The sequence below is a fragment of the Felis catus genome, chromosome B1, assembly GCF_018350175.1.
Source record: "Felis catus isolate Fca126 chromosome B1, F.catus_Fca126_mat1.0, whole genome shotgun sequence".
Taxonomy (NCBI): domain Eukaryota; kingdom Metazoa; phylum Chordata; class Mammalia; order Carnivora; family Felidae; genus Felis; species Felis catus.
The window spans coordinates 164,111,426-164,127,710 of record NC_058371.1 but is presented as its reverse complement, the minus strand read 5'-3'; the positions used below and the strand labels follow the sequence as shown (position 1 = coordinate 164,127,710).

The 16,285-nt window shown below is 37.7% G+C and overlaps 1 protein-coding gene across 2 annotated transcripts in view; it reads right to left on the bottom strand.

The window, feature by feature from the left end:
- Positions 1-16,285, bottom strand: part of FRYL (FRY like transcription coactivator) — a 272,435-nt gene that overhangs the window by 162,570 nt on the left and 93,580 nt on the right. Inside the window, exon 4 of one of the 2 annotated variants that reach the window (XM_019829525.3) lies at positions 3,840-3,902. The exons of the other annotated variant lie outside the window; for it this stretch is intronic. The gene's annotated coding sequence lies outside the window, so the exon portion shown is untranslated. The remainder of the gene's footprint in view (positions 1-3,839; positions 3,903-16,285) is intronic. 2 annotated transcript variants of the gene reach the window in all.

Genomic DNA, 16,285 nt, shown 5'->3' with positions numbered 1-16,285 from the left:
TGGATAGAAAAATTAAGACTTTTACTTGTTCTTTGGACATCTGTTCCTAAAATGTTTATTTATCCTAGTCTAAACTATTCCTATTGAAAACAGTTTCTAAACATAGAAGTCCTATGACATCCTTGGCACATAGCCAATGCTTTTTACTTGAAGTCTACTACAGAAATATCGCTTATTATAAAGCTTAAGAAAAATGACCTATCTCTAAATAATCCATTATTCACTCAGCTAGAATCTCCCTGAGGTTATTATTTTCTTGTACTCTTTGAACCTTCAGAAACTCAGCTCAGAAACTATTCCAAAAATCTAGAAATTATGTGGTATTTTTAAAATGTGCATGAACCCAGGAGTCAGAAGACCAGGGCCCCAGACTTGACTTGGCTACTTAGTATCATTATAATCTTGGTCATATTATTTAACCTTTCCAAGCTTTTGCCTTCCCTCTAGAAAAGAAAAGGCTGAATTAAATCTCAACCATGGGTAGGTATCAGAAGCAACAAGAAAGTTGTTTTCATTTTTGTTCTCCTCTTCTCCTCCCGTAAAAATACTCACTGCCAGGGAAAAAGCTATCATGACAGACTTTTCTCCCCTGGCCAGACAGGAATCTGGGGATCAGAATCGGAGAGCCCTGAGGTGAAAACCGGAAGGCCAGAATCCTGCAGGACCTCATCTGGCACACACATGTAGATTTAGGGCCTATGGGAGGTAAACAGCAGCATATTGATGCATAACCATCTTCTTTGCCTTCTAAGAAGCTGAGCAGAATCTAATACGTGGGCCGAACCCTCCATACCCTTGAAGCTGACGTGGTGGGGGAAGACAAGGACCAAAGAGGCTTCCTCCTAATATTTTAACTGGAGCTAACAGAGGCTCAGAGACGCTGAGAATGCTTTCCCTTCCTTGAGATAACTCTTTAAAACACCATAGCTGTATGGCCCACCCTTAATTAGCAGACAAAGAGATCTAACTGCACACTACAGATACCCAGCAGCCAGAGATAAAGAAAACAAATAAAAATATTTACCAAACATGAGCAGTAAACATCATTATAGGTTTCAGCACACCCAATCTATTTCAATTAAAAACAGAAACTAAATAAAGATGCAACCTCTTGCCTTATTATTCAACACTAGGTGGTTAAGGAAAAATATAAGATACAAAAAAATTATAATTGTTATAAATACTGAGAAAGAAACACAGCTTTCTATATTAAAGCAATAATCACCTAGAAAGGAAAATGGATAAAAAATCTTCTATTCACAAGTATAAAATAAGTTGTGATAAATTTAATAAGGAAAACACAGGATTTACATAGCAGAAACTACCAAAACTTACTTTCCCTCTCTCTCTCTCTCTCTCTCTCTCTCTCTCTCTTTTAAGCAATCTCTACACCCAACGTGGGGCTTGAACTCACAACCTTGAGATCAAGAGGCTCATGCTCTACTGACTGAGCCAGCCAGTTACCTCTACGAGATTCTCATAAAGAAAATCAAAGATCTGAGCAAATGGAAAGACATATTTGTGAGTAAGAGCACTTGTTATTCTAAGGGTTAATTCTCACAAAATTATTAATTATGACAATTCCAATTAAGATTTCAATACAATTTTTTTAAAAGTTTTACTGGATAAAGCCATCTTCAAGTATACATAAGGAAGAATAAATAGCTCCCAAAAGTTAAAAAAAAAAATCATTTTTAAAAAATACAAAGAATATTTTCTAAATCAGAAGACAACATAACTATAATTAGAACACATTATAACTATATCTGAAACATTACATCGAAATATAAAATGACTATATTAGACCATAATATAAAATAGTCAGTAAACATAAGTAAAAATAAATTGGATTAACGTAAAAGATTAGACAGCCTCCCCAAAATCCCAGTATAAGCATTCAACATGGGCAAAAACAGAAGAAAGGGGATGATTTATTTAGTAATAATGTTTGAATATCACCTGACCATTCAACTGAAAAAAAACAAATACATTATACTCAAAAACCAGATGAACAGGATGTTGAAAATTATTTTTAAGTTTTTAAAAAAATTTTTAAGAAAAAAATTCATAGGAGTCCACATACAGAATCCAGGGCAGAGGAGACTGTTGGCTAAGATAGAAAACCTAAAATTATTCTAAAAGGATGAATACATTCAACCAAGTAAAAATTTTTGATATTTATTAGGCAAACAATACCATAAACAAGACAGGACCAAGTCGGAAAAAAATATAATGCAGATGACAGCTAACATAAAGTATTCAAAAGGGCACTTAGCAATTAACAAGAAAAAGACAACACAATAGAGAAAAATTGGCAAAACTATATATAATTAGTCAATTCATGTAAGAATAAATCTAAGGAGACAACATATGAAAAAACATTCAAACTTTGTAGTATCCAGAAAACGCAAATTAAAGTAGCAATAAGCTTTCATTGTACACACACCAGACTGGCAAATATTAGAACAAGTAATCTATCGTTGGCAAGATATAGGGAAACTGACCACTTAACCCACTGCTGATGGAAATGTAACATCCACCTAAGTACAGTCTGGAATGCTGAACAAAAAGACGAGTATTCTGGCTCCTATAGCACAGCACTACAGATATTAATTTCTTTGATCTACAAGCTTTCCATGCAACTCTCTGATTAGAATTTAGTTCTGTATGACCTACCCCACAAGGAGAGGAAAGAATGGCCCGCCAGCTCAAGCATTAACACCCACTTGGCACATTTCTCATTGTAAATTAGTAGATTGGCAAACATAAAAACTTGTCTCTGTCAGACTGTTTATTACAATTCCACCTCCTGAAAAAGATTTCATATCCACTCTCAGCATTAAGGCAAAGTCAAGTTTTGTGACCTGATCCCGGTCTTTGCTGGCCTTCTCTGGCAATTCCTTAAATCACAATCAAAATCTTTGGAGTGAGGCCCAGGCATCTGTATGTTTTTGAAGACTCCCCAACATGACTCTCATGTGCCGCCAAGGTTGAGAATCATTACCTTAAACTATTCTTTTAAAGTGGAACAGTTGGTTCTGTACAATAATTTTACTTAAAACTAATTTTGAGGGGCGCCTGGGTGGCGCAGTCGGTTAAGCGTCCGACTTCAGCCAGGTCACGATCTCGCGGTCCGTGAGTTTGAGCCCCGCGTCGGGCTCTGGGCTGATGGCTCAGAGCCTGGAGCCTGCTTCCGATTCTGTGTCTCCCTCTCTCTCTGCCCCTCCCCCGTTCATGCTCTGTCTCTCTCTGTCCCAAAAATAAATAAACGTTGAAAAAAAAATTAAAAAAAAAAAAAAACTAATTTTGATCAATAAAAAGTTTCAAAAGTACCATAAATAAGGAAACCTGTTTATATAATAACCACAAATAACATCCATCAAGCAATTTGGAGCTTGTTAAATAAATGCACGTCAGGGGCAAAGCTCTAGGAAGCAAAGCAGAGGATCAATAAAACAATTCCAAAACCTAATCTTAAAAAGTCATATGTGGTTCTCCCCGTTCATACTAGAACTCTTGAACTGATTTTTCTCTTGTGCTTTCAGCCACTTTACTCGCTGACTCGTGCCCCACACCACACACCCTGGAGCCCCATCAATCCTCTGCCTTTCATTATCTGTGATTTCAAAGGGTGAGGCTTCATTGATGAGAACTTAAGAACCATCAATTCCTCCCCGTGCCTTATATCCTGTATCTGGTCACCAAACCCCATCTTAGTGAAGGGAATCTCCCCCGCCGTCTTTTTCCTGCATGATTAAGCTTCATCTCTATGATACCCTATGTAGACTGTAGAAATACGTGCCTCTGTACTCTGCATAAAAATGCACCACTAACCTTACCTTCAAGAATGTCACTAAGGCCACTTTATTGGAATCATCATTTTCTTTTCTTCCACAGTGTCCCTACAATAAGAATGACTCATTCACATATTGCTACAAAATTTTATGTGAAGCTTTTAAGTTTTTCCATTTTTTTCAGACTTCATTTTTTTTTTTAAGAGCAGTTTTAGGTTCACAGCAAAACTGAGAGAAGGAACGGAGATTTCCCATGTACCTTCTGCTCCCCGCATGCACAGCCTCTCCCATGATCAACAGCCCCTACCGGCACGGTATATTTGTTACAGTTGACGAACCTATCCTGACACATTATTATCATCCAAAGTCCATCATTTACCTTATAGTCCATTCTTGGTGTTTTATACTCTATGGGTTTGAACAAATGCATCCATCAACAAAGAACACTGAGAGTAGCTTCACTGCCCCCCCCCCCAAAATCCTCTGAGCCCTACCCATTCATCTGTCCCTCCTCCCAACCCCTGGCTACCACTTTTCTTATTGTGTCCATAGTTTTACCTTTTCCAGAATGTCCTATAGTTGGAATCCTACTGTATGTAGCCTTTTCAGACTGGCTTCTTTCATTTAGTAATAATACATTGAAGTTTCCTACAAATCTCTTCATGCCTTGAAAGCTTGTTTCATTTTAGCACTTAATACTATTCCATTGTCTGGATGCACCACAGTTTATCCACTCCCCTACTGAAGGACATCTCTGTTGCTTCCAAGTTTTGGCAAGTATGAATAAAACTGCTCTAAACATCAGTGAAGATTATTTTAAACAAAACAAATATCCATTTAATGCATCTAATGTAAATTTGTATTTGCTATTATTTATAGTGTTATGTTAATGGATATTAGTTCATCCTTCATTTTTATACTTTCACTACTTTCTGTATCACGTGCCAATAAATATATGTATTGTTTCTAAAACCATTCATATGATTTTCTACTATGAACCACCATCACATTTCCAATTCATTATCTTCTAGTAGAAATAGGTCTGATGGTTAGGAATTTGTCTTCTATAGTCTTCCCCAAACAGACTTCTTAATTTTCTTGTTCTAAAAACCCTTAAAACTTTACTCATTTTAGCAAATGTCTTAAATTGGGAAACAGCATGCTTAAACCAACTAGTAGACTCAAAATAAAATTAGAATAAATTCCTCTTAGGCAATGTCCTGTGACATCATACATTAACAGATTAGGAGGAGGAATAATCAAGAGAACATATTCAGGGTGCCTGAGTATCTCAGTCGGTTAAGAATCCAACTTCGGCTCAGGTCATGATCTTGCAGTTTGTGAGTTCAAGCCCTGCCTCGGGCTCTGTGCTGACAGCTCAGAGCCTGGAGCTTGCTTTGGATTCTGCGTCCTCTCTGCCTCTCCCCCCATTCATACTCTGTCCCTCCCTCTCAAAAATAAACATTAAAAAAAATTTTTTTTGAAAGAGAACATAACCCAGTCCATCCTGCAAAAGGTTAGCAAACTGTGTCTTATCAATGTGGTAATGAGATCGTACACATGGTTACTTCCAGAAATGAAGTCTAAAAGAGTATGGACAGTACTGCAACAAGCCAGAACCCAATGATTTGGGGCTTAGCCACGACAGTAGGCCAGATACCTATCAGGTGTCATATTTAAAATATTTAGCAATTAGTACAGAGGGGCAATTAGAACGGACTCTGGCTATAAATACCACTACAGCCATAAGGATGTATAATGGCTGAATATCAACAATGTTGGAGGTAATAAGAAATCTAGGAATGGAGGCAGAGTATGATAACAGGTAAAAAGCACCACAGAGATCAATGGAAAAACGACATCAACAAAAACAATGGAAGAACAACAGGTGTTATGTTAGCAAACATATTATGCATAGTCTAAGAACAGGAAATACAAGGACTTGCACTAAGGGAGGTAGATCTCATCATTAAAAAGGTACATCAGCAGCAATTGATTCTCTTCGAGTCCTTATTTTTTGTTTTTGTATGAAAACTTCATTCCCTTGAGGAGCAAAAGCAGAGTCCTGTATTTGAAAGAAACAGAGTTGCCAGAGAGTTTGACAAAGCAAGGCTCAGGAAGGAAGAAACACCCATTAGTAGAGGTGGAGCTTTGACTTCCATTCTTTGCACAAGAAGGAACCGCAGCCTGGACACTAGAACCGAAGAGTAGAGTCAGGCCAAAGCTCATAGTGAGGGGGGCTGATGCGAGTTGGGTGGACTAGTGAGCTCGGGCTCTCCAAAACTCACCATCTTAGCACAGGATAGGAACCAGGGCCTGATAACAAGATGGGAGTTCAGACACAACTAGAACAGAAGGTACGCACAGGGGAAGGTTATGACATCCAGGTTTATGAAACAGCAGGTCTGAAACTTACCACAGATATTCACACTGTCCTTTTGAATAATCTTAGATGCCTATGAATACTAGGACCATCTGTTTAGATTTTCCCAATTTTGAAATTTCTATCTCATTATTAAACTATGTGTCTTCATTCTAATACTTACCAACATAAAACTTCCAAACAAACCGTGAAACCAAATACTTAATGAGTTGGAGAATCAGCTGTACTTCTCACAAAACAAAATGTTCAGTCTTGAAAATAAAGTTTCTCTGTCAAATGAGGTAGACCTGGCTTAAGGAGTTAGAATGTATATATCTCTTTTTTAATGGATAAAGCAGGCCCGTGATTCCTAAATTCAAAGATGCCTCCAGCTAGGAACTCTAAATTCAGGGACCATCACAGAGTTCACACTGTTCATTTAGCACAATGAGTTGGCCTCCTTGTCTAGGCTTCATTTCCTAAAGTAGACAGATTTCTCTGAGGGATGAGAGAATATTTTGGCAATAAGCAATAGGTGATTCTTTTCTACTGTGATCAATATGAATTCTCGATGGATACGTCTCTGAAATTAATGTCAATTGAGAACATTAATTACCTTGCCATATTCATTTATAGAATCCAAGTTAAAAATCTCCTTCACCTCCCATATCTATTGTTCCCACCTCTTAAATATTTCTCATATCCATGATTCAATGAGTAAAGATTTTGTGAAACACTCAGAAGAGTACCTAATATGGTAGACATTATAGGTATGTTTGCTAAAAGAAAGAAAAAAAAAAAGGAAAAAAAAATGAGTTTTCTTCATTTGTTCAACCTTCATCTCACGTCTGGTCTACTGCAGTAGCCATCCACCTACATATATGGTCCCTCCCTCTCTCACCCCCACCACCCCTATTCCATGAAAAACATAAATCTGATAAAAATCACCCTAACTACGGTCACAAAACCCATCAATGGTTCTCCATTTGTTTTAGGGTTAAGACCAAAATTCATAACAAAGTCTTCACAATTACATGAGCTCTGACCCCTACCTTTCCAACTCATTCCCATGCTTCTCTGCTCTAGCCAAATTGTCCATATTTCCTCCACTGCCCAGCACGGGATATCCCTTCTGTCCACCCACCCTTCCTCCAAACTGTTAATCCTGTCTTCCTTCAGATTTTGCTGAAGTATCATTAGAGATCAGGGAAGACTTTAAATTGATATATGAAGGATTAAAGGATGTTAAAGAATTTGGTGTGTAATGTACAACAATAACTATACTCTGTTGGAAATACTGGATTAACAATATTTTGTTGTATGTTTTTAAGTTAATTTACTTTGAGAGAGAGAGAGAGAGAGAATGAGTGCTCAAGAGGGGAAAAGAGAGGGAGAGAGGGAGAGAGGGAGAGGGAGAATCCCAAACAGGCTCCACATTGCCAGTGCAGAGCCTGATGCAGGGCTCAAACTCATGAACTATGAGATCATGACCTACGCTGAAATCTCGAGTTGGACACAACCAACTGAGCCACCCAGGCACCCCATTGTGCTCTATTTCTGAAAGTTACTAAGAGAGTAAGTCTTCAAAGTCTTCATTGCAAGGGAAAAAATTCTATGTGAGGTGATGGATGTTAATTAATCTTATTATGGTAATTGTTTTGCTATACACACACACACACACACACACACACACACACGCACACACACATAAAATCATTATGTTGTATACCTTAAACTTATACAATGTGATACATCAATTATATCCTAATAAAACTGGGGTGGGGGGAGTTTGGGTGTATATTGGGGGTGGGTTCTTACTGCTTTTTAACTTATCTGAACCCCAATTTACTCATCTAATAAAAAAACAGCAACTTACTGACAGATGAGTAGATAAACAAAATGTGGTATATCCATACAACAGAATATTCAGTCATAAAAAGTAATGAAATACCGATAGATAAATAGATGAATCTTCGAAATATGCTAAGTGAAAGAAGATAGTTACAAAAGAACCCTATTAGGATTCCAGTTACATGATGTGTCCCGGAATAGGCAAATCCCTAGAGACAGACAGTAAATTAGTGAGTACGAGGTTCCTTTTTGGGGTAATGAAAATGTTCTACAATTAGAGAGTGGTGATCATTGTACAGCTTGGTGAATAAAAAACTATATAATGTGTAAGCTATACACATTTTTAAAAGGATGACTTTATGGTATGTGAATTGTATATACGTTACATTGTATCATAAACCTATTATTTTTAAAACAACAATGATAGTTTGCCCCAAATTTTTAAGATGCTTACGTGAGATTTAACAAACATATGTCCACATAATTTGGACTGTACACACACACACACACACACACACACACACATACACACAAATATGTACTTACCACAATAACAGGACTATAATTACCTCAATGCATGGTAAGTAGAATTATTTTAATCAAGTGACATGCAAATTTTAACTGAAATTTAGACAAATGCATAATTAGCCTTTTGGGGTTGACATTTACTATTTTTGCAATCCAGGAAAAACATCATTGAGCATTAAAAACTCTACGAACTTTGCTCATTGTGCAAAAACAAGTAATTTATGCAAATTTAGTTTCTTAACATTCCATATCTTACTCATATTTTAATTAACAAAAACCATGGTTAAAATAAGTCAATTTATCTCTTCTATGCCTGGGATGACAAATGACTTTTTTGAAACACTAGCTGTCTTAAAATTATGTATGCAAAATAAGTTCTATAAATATGTTTACAAGAGGTATTCTATTGATAATAAATGCATCTGTGCCCTTAACAATGCCAATACATAACTGGATACATCTTAGTACTGAATCCTGCATTGTCTTATCAATTTTAGGGAACCAAGCCAATCTTTTAATGATAACATCCTCACCACACAGCTGGTTTAACAGAATGTTCCTGATTCAGTTTTTAAAAGAAGTAAGGCCTAAAACTGTTGGCACAAAGACAAAACCCTGAATTTAGGCCATATGAATGTCACTTCATTGTTGTTACTGAAAGAAATAAGCTCAACTATAATCAAACTTCAGCAGCACTGCATCAACATTCTGCCAGCTAAGCAGGCCTTGAAAACAGAGGGCCTCTGGCGATTAATATAAAACGTAGCATTGAACAATAATAGGAATCGTGGGAAATGCATCTTATAAACATGAAACATTATTATTTAATGATAAAGGATTATAACATGCACTGCTATTAAGTTATGTTCAACGACAAACATTTAATTCTTCTTTTTTCTTCAAGAAGAGTAAGGGCAACATGTGAAATATATAATTTATTTAATGGAAAAATTATTTGCCTTTTTTTTTATATACAAAGGCTATTAATAAATCAGATTTTTCTGTCCTTCCTGAGAAATTCACTAAATACAGTTTAGTGAAATGCTAAAATTTTTTGAAATCGCTAAGGTTTCATTTTATAAATTGCTGCTTCAGGAACTACTCCCCTTAGAGACATTACTAGTATAATAATGAACACCAGTATAAGAGGGACCATATATTTATCCTTCTACCCTTTTTCCTATTAGTAATCCATTCCAACAAAAATGATTGCATCCCCAAGCTTTATCTTACCTGCCTGCACAGTTACCAGAACTTAACTAAACATTAAGTATACAAAGAAGTATTGAGCATGCAAAGAACAAAAAAACAAAACAAAACTATGCCCTCCAGGGGCTTAAACTATAAGCTTTTTTACTGTAAGTAAAAAAAGACACGAATGAGGTGATATATGTAACGATACCATGATGTTTAAGGTGAAGAACAGAACAGATGAAGCATTAAGTATCTGGTGAACTCAAGAAAAGATGGGTCTTCCAAGGTGAAGAAGAGTTAGTTGTGAAGCAGACATAAGGGCTGAGGGGGGCTAAGAGGATGTGCATCCCACGCAAAGGAAGCGGCAAATACGAACGCCCAACACACTCCAGGAGCTGGGCAAGCACAGCAAGAGAGGAGACACAAAACGAGCAGGGGCTGGATGACAAAAGGTTTCATTCCATAGGGGAGAGAAAGACTATGATGGAGGGGAGAGATTTTAAGAGTGGGCTTCTAGAAGGAGCCTTTGGCAGCAACGTGGAAGAGGCTAACAGGAAGCTATGGCAATAATCCGGATGATAATGAAGAGAGGCCTGAACTAAGTTAAGTGGCTACGACATCAGAAGGCAGGAGAGACTAAGGAAACTGTACAAGGTAGGATGACGCGTCTTGGTAATCAGTGGGGAGTAGGTGGTGTAGGGGTGACAGAGGGCTGTTGACCGACAGCTGCTTCCTGGCTCAGGGAGACTGTGGATGGCAGTACTATCTACCACGATAGGGAACATCTTGTCATTCAGAACGAAACTCAGTCTCCTTCCCTCTACATCCTTCTCTGTGTCTCCTGTGGTTCAATAGGATTCCCCTGGTCTCTGTACTCCCCATTCTTTTCACATGGAAGAGTCACGTGGTAAGTCATAATGCATACACAGCAGTGCTCATTTAGCTTCCTTACTGTTAGCCTTACATGCACGTTTACTCTCTGACTAGAAGCTCCTTATGCGCAAAGACCTCATCTACTTGTGACAGTACAGTATGTGCTCCATCAGGGCTGGCTGATTCAAGAGCCGGATTATGGAAACAACCCTAGGAAGAAACAGATAACCACCGTCCTTTTCTAGGGTTTTAAAAATACTTTAATCTTCTCTCTCTCCTTTTTAACTATAACAGGGGAAGGGAAGATTTTAAAAAGCCATCCACAGATACTGGCAAAAGAAAAAATTCTCCCACTTTCCAGGGGCAGGACAGACCTAGTTAGGGCCTTATTGAACAGTGAGATTTGTCTTCTCAATATTAACCTATTGCTTTACAACTGTAAAAACACCTCCAAGAGATATGTGCCATGAACATCCAAGGGCAACGGGATGCCCACAAACTGAATCATCATATTACAAAGGGCCAACAGCAAAGGCTTTACAAACATCTGTTTTTGGTTCACTTTTGGATTAAGGGAATGTGATTACATGAGATTTGGCTGTGGCTGGTTACAGGGTTCAGGCAAAGACATGTAGAAATGTTTAAATGGTCACAAAACAAAATAACCACATAATTCACAAGTATCTAAGCAAACTAAATTTTTACAAAAGCTGCTGTAATATTAAATGCACTGTTTCTATAGAGGAACCTATTACGTATAGCTTCATTCTCACTATAAAACTCACTATTTTTAAAAAGTACATGGCAAGGATGGGGGAAGGAGAGATGAGGGGGAAAGAAAGAATAGAAACCATAGTCTATTTTAGTAAAAATGCATTCTGTATTACCCTTTCAAGTAGTAAAAGTATTTAATTTAAATTAGCAATTATCTTTCAATTATAATTCTCAATATTTTAATTCACTTAGAAACTTTCCTAGAACTAAGATAACTTTCTGCCATCTGGCACAACAATATCTCCATATGGAAGAATTACTTACAGATCAGAAATAAAAGAAATACGGAGATTGTAAATGCAGTATATTTGGCAATACAAATACAAATCTCCTCAAATTATATTCTAGAAGGCTTTACCTTAAGAGGTTTTCTCTCTTCTATATCAACATTTGGTCCTTTGTATTATTTACTTACAAAATAAAACTACACTAAATAAATATTTTGGTAAGGAGTTAACTGGAAAAAATTAAATTTAGTCTTTCATATTTTATTCATTAGTTTGCTCAGGCACTGGCAGCACAGTTGGGAATAAGAACAACTAGGTTCTAATTCTAGTTCTTTGCCACTGTATGACCTTGGAAAAGTCACATTTTTTCTAGATTTCTTTTTTCTTTGGGCAAAACAGACATTATAACAGAATCATTGCTTGATTAATTCATTAGACTGGTATCATATTATTATGATAATTTTGCAAAAAAAAAACAGACTATGGTAATAAATCACTTCTATAAGTACTTTCAGATCTTCAGAGTAAAGTACCACTGGAAAACACTGGAAATACTGAACAAAATCAGTATTTCTGCCAAAACCACAGATTGGAGAGTTATGGACAAAATAGTCACTCGGTGACATTAGTTTTACTGACCTCCCTGAACTTTGAATGTTCTTTATCAGAAAATTCACTGTATAAGAGAAAATGACTCATTGTAACTTCAATTATAGTAATAGGGGAAAGTTATGCTCATTATATTAAATGGTCTGACCCTTCAGATAGCTGATGTTGCTTCAAACAAACATTTTGTACCAACCGAACTGTGGAATAATACTGGTATCTGATAACCCTGCAAAGATTAGAGTCTATTTTTCATTTCTCCCCCTTTTATTTGACCAACTGAGAGAAACTTTGCCAGAATGACACAAATTCGCAAGAAAACCAACGCTGGTAAATTTCAGTCAACGACTATTTAACAACTGCCCAGTGTGTACACATCTAGATCTGTCTCACTGATTACCATCCAAGAAAATACTCCTCGTGTTATTTTCAACAGCTTTTCTTCTATTTGGACTGGTCTAAAGAATTAGCATGCAAGGAATGGCAATGATCATACATCAGCATTTCTCCCATTTGGGAACGTATATACTTACAGCTGCTGCTCCAGGACTTTAACAAGGACTTTATGCTAATTTCAAAAAACACAGAATCCTGTAGGCTCAACATTGTGTCTCAACTGGCTACAGCAGCAGCAGCAGCAGCAACAGCAGCAACAACAGCAGCAGCAGCAGCAGCAGCAGCAGCAGCAGCAACGGATTTGTTGATCTATCTCTCCAAGCCGCTGTCCCTTCCCCTCTCGCAGGCAGCGAGTTTTGGCCCACAGTGCCTTGGCTTCATTACCATGCAGTCTCGCAGTGACGCACAACTATAGTGGAAACGCTGCTGAATGCAGATGAACTATCCAGTTGAATAAAAGCTTACAAGTTTATTACAAGTGCCCTGAAGGACATCATCACCTTTCCTTAGGTAGGCATACACGTGGCCACAATTATCTTCTCTGCTTATGTTCCTGTTATCAGTTTTGATGAGCTGTGTCTCTGGCCGCCCTTAGTATAGTCACTGCTAGTAAACAGACAAGGGTAGAGCTCTGCCCTTGGGTGCTAACTTTTCTCACTAAGGGTCTTAGAAATAAAAATAAATTCAGGTTTAGCATAAGATCTTTAAATCTTTTCCTGTAATAGCTGACAAAAAAAAAAAAAAATCAGTGGTATTTATTGCATCCCAGTGGCAGTTTTCTCTAGGCGATTTTAGTAGTAAATTCTCTCCACCCTTCTACACATCCAGGCAGTAAGCAGTGCCTTTCTCAGCATGCTTATGGTGAGAGAGTCCCCTGCCTCACTTAACCCACCAGAGAGAATGCTGGCTAAAGGGATGAAAAGATGATGTAATGAACACTGTGGCTGAGCCCCCACCAGCCCTCTAAAACTGCTCAGCTCAGGACAAAGTTTCCTCTGCGGCATGCAACTTATTCAAAAGAGGGAACTCTATTATAATAATGGGATTATTTCAAAACATAGGGCCTTCTATTCTTAATGTAGCACATAATTCCCCTAGAAAATCTTACGGTCAGAATATCCATGAACAGCGAGAAATCTTCTGGTCAAATAAAATGCACATTTTAAAAACTTTATTCCATAGAAACTTCTGAAACTGGAAACTGACACTCTTACAAGCCTAACGGCTCTTCAAAATAGTAGGAAAGTTTCATAATCAAAACAAATAATATGTGACTGTCAGAAGAAGTGTCTTGACCTCATAATTAGTTTACTGCGACTCTGAAGGTCAATGGAACACGTGTTTTTCCATATGTGCAATACATTTGAATTGACCCACTTATGCTATTACATCCTTGAAAATACTACAAGGAAGGAGTAAATTCAGTGATCAAAGTCGTAACTGAATAGATTTATTCATAACCAAATGGCTCAGCACTGTGTTAAAAGCTAAAAGAACATATGCACTTCCATACCCTAAGGGAAAAAGATAATCCTACCCTTTAAGACATACTCAGTGGTAACAGCATTGCTGGGAGTTTCATTGGAAGCTTGTACTTCTTCAGAGTAGTTCAAGAAACATGGAATAAGTCTGGACCACTCCTAGTCCTGAACAGGCCCCAAACCTAATTCAAAGCAGGGCTACAAAAAAGCTAGTCACACAGAACCCCGCCCCCCCCCCCCCCCCCCCGCCCCTCGCCAATACCAAAATACATTGTTTGAATACATCTTCTTGATCAGAGACATCTCAGGGTCAGTTAAGAGCAGGGTTTCCCCTGGTCAAATGAAATATAAAAGACTCACAGTGTTGTGTGAATAAACAGCAATCCCCGGTCCAAAAACACTACCTCCTACAATCCATTCTTGTACATTAACAATGTATATCAACAACCAAAAGGTTCTGAGTTGTACACAGACCAGTTTGATATTTCTTTTTCATTAAAGCAGTCCCCAAAGTGATTTGACAATACAGTCCTCTTGTCATCAAACAGCTGTTAACAGATTGAGGGAATAAGCTGATCTAGACCTAAGCAAAGTATACCATTCAATGCCCAGACTCAGAAGTGAACCATGTCAGAGGCGCCTGGGTGTCTCAGTCAGTTACGCATCAGGTCATGATCTCACAGTTTCGTGCGTTCAAGCCCCGAGTTAGGCTCTACGCTGACAGCTGTGGAGCCTGCTTGGAATGCTCTGTCTCCCTCTCTCTGCCCCTCCCCTGCTCGCTCTCTCTCTCTCTCTCTCTCTCTCACTCAAAACAAATAAATAAACATTTAAAAAAAAAAAAAAGAAAGAAAGAACTGAACCATGTCAGCATGTAGGCAACTCAGGAGGCACATGCCAAGATATTCTGCCTTATTTTTCTACCCCTGTTGAGGTAAGCCTACTAGCCTCACACAAATCTTAAAAGCTACTTAATAATATTTGGCTATAATGTCTCACCAAAGTAGTCAAGGTTCATTCCTAGTGAACCTTTAAAGACTGTAACAAGCAAAACTAACTGTCATATAGAACATCAGAGTATGAGAACTTTTTTGACAGTGGGGGTAGAGGTTAAAAGGTAATTTTCTTATAATGTTAAAAAATGTATTTTCTTCTGCTTAAATTTTGCCTACACGGATATGAAAGAATAGAGAAGAACCTAAAGTTTCTGTTATATCTATCTAATCAGCCTGTTACCCTGTATATGCAGCCAAAGCAAGTCAATAGTTTCTCTGGGGCATAGATGGATAAAATTAATTTCAGGGTTTATTTTGGAAGTCCCGCTTTATACCAGGATTTCCTTAGAGACAAAGGGTGAGTGAAAATGGCACTTTCTATATATATGGGAAATAATTCAACAGGCCTGACTATATGGGCAGAGCCTGGGCTCTGAACTTTCTTCTGAAATGCAAATAACACAGTAAGTAGCATTACTACTCCAAATAGTAATCATAAATTTAACAAAGTTTAATGGAATAAGTATTTCTTTTCTAATGCTTCTCAAACTTGTATCACCCAAATCACTCAAGTATTAATCAGAAGAACTACATATTCACCCGTAACGATATATGTACCCAACAATACTTTTGGAAGACCCCAGGGTAGCAGAGACCTACTGTATTCTGAACACTTTCTCAATCTCTCAATTACTAGTCATATTTTCACACTACACAAGTAGCACTCCTATCATTCTTCAAGTGAGTTCTCTATTTTAACCTATCAACGAATCACAGAAATACATACGTAGCCTAGAGCTTATTGTGAGCTTGCCAAAGACCAGTCAAAATACCAGTCCTCGGGGCACCTGGGTGACTCAACTGGTTAAGCGTCAGACTTCAACTCTGGTCACAGTCTCATGGTTCTTGAATTTGAGCTCCAAGCCGGGCTCTCCGCTGTCAGCACAGAGCCTGCCTCAGATCCTCTGTCCTCCTCTCTCTCTGCCCTACCCCGCTGATGTGCACGCACCCTCTCTCCAAAATAAATAAACATATTAAAAATATATATCGGCCCTCTATTTTATTCTGTCTATAGATTCAGAATTCTCCAGGTTGTATCATACATATGTATTTTTTGGTATCCTCACCATAGAAAGATAGCCAGAGAAATCAATTCTTGAGGGCATATCCTTGGCAGAATAGAAAAATCCATTTTGGATAATTTTCT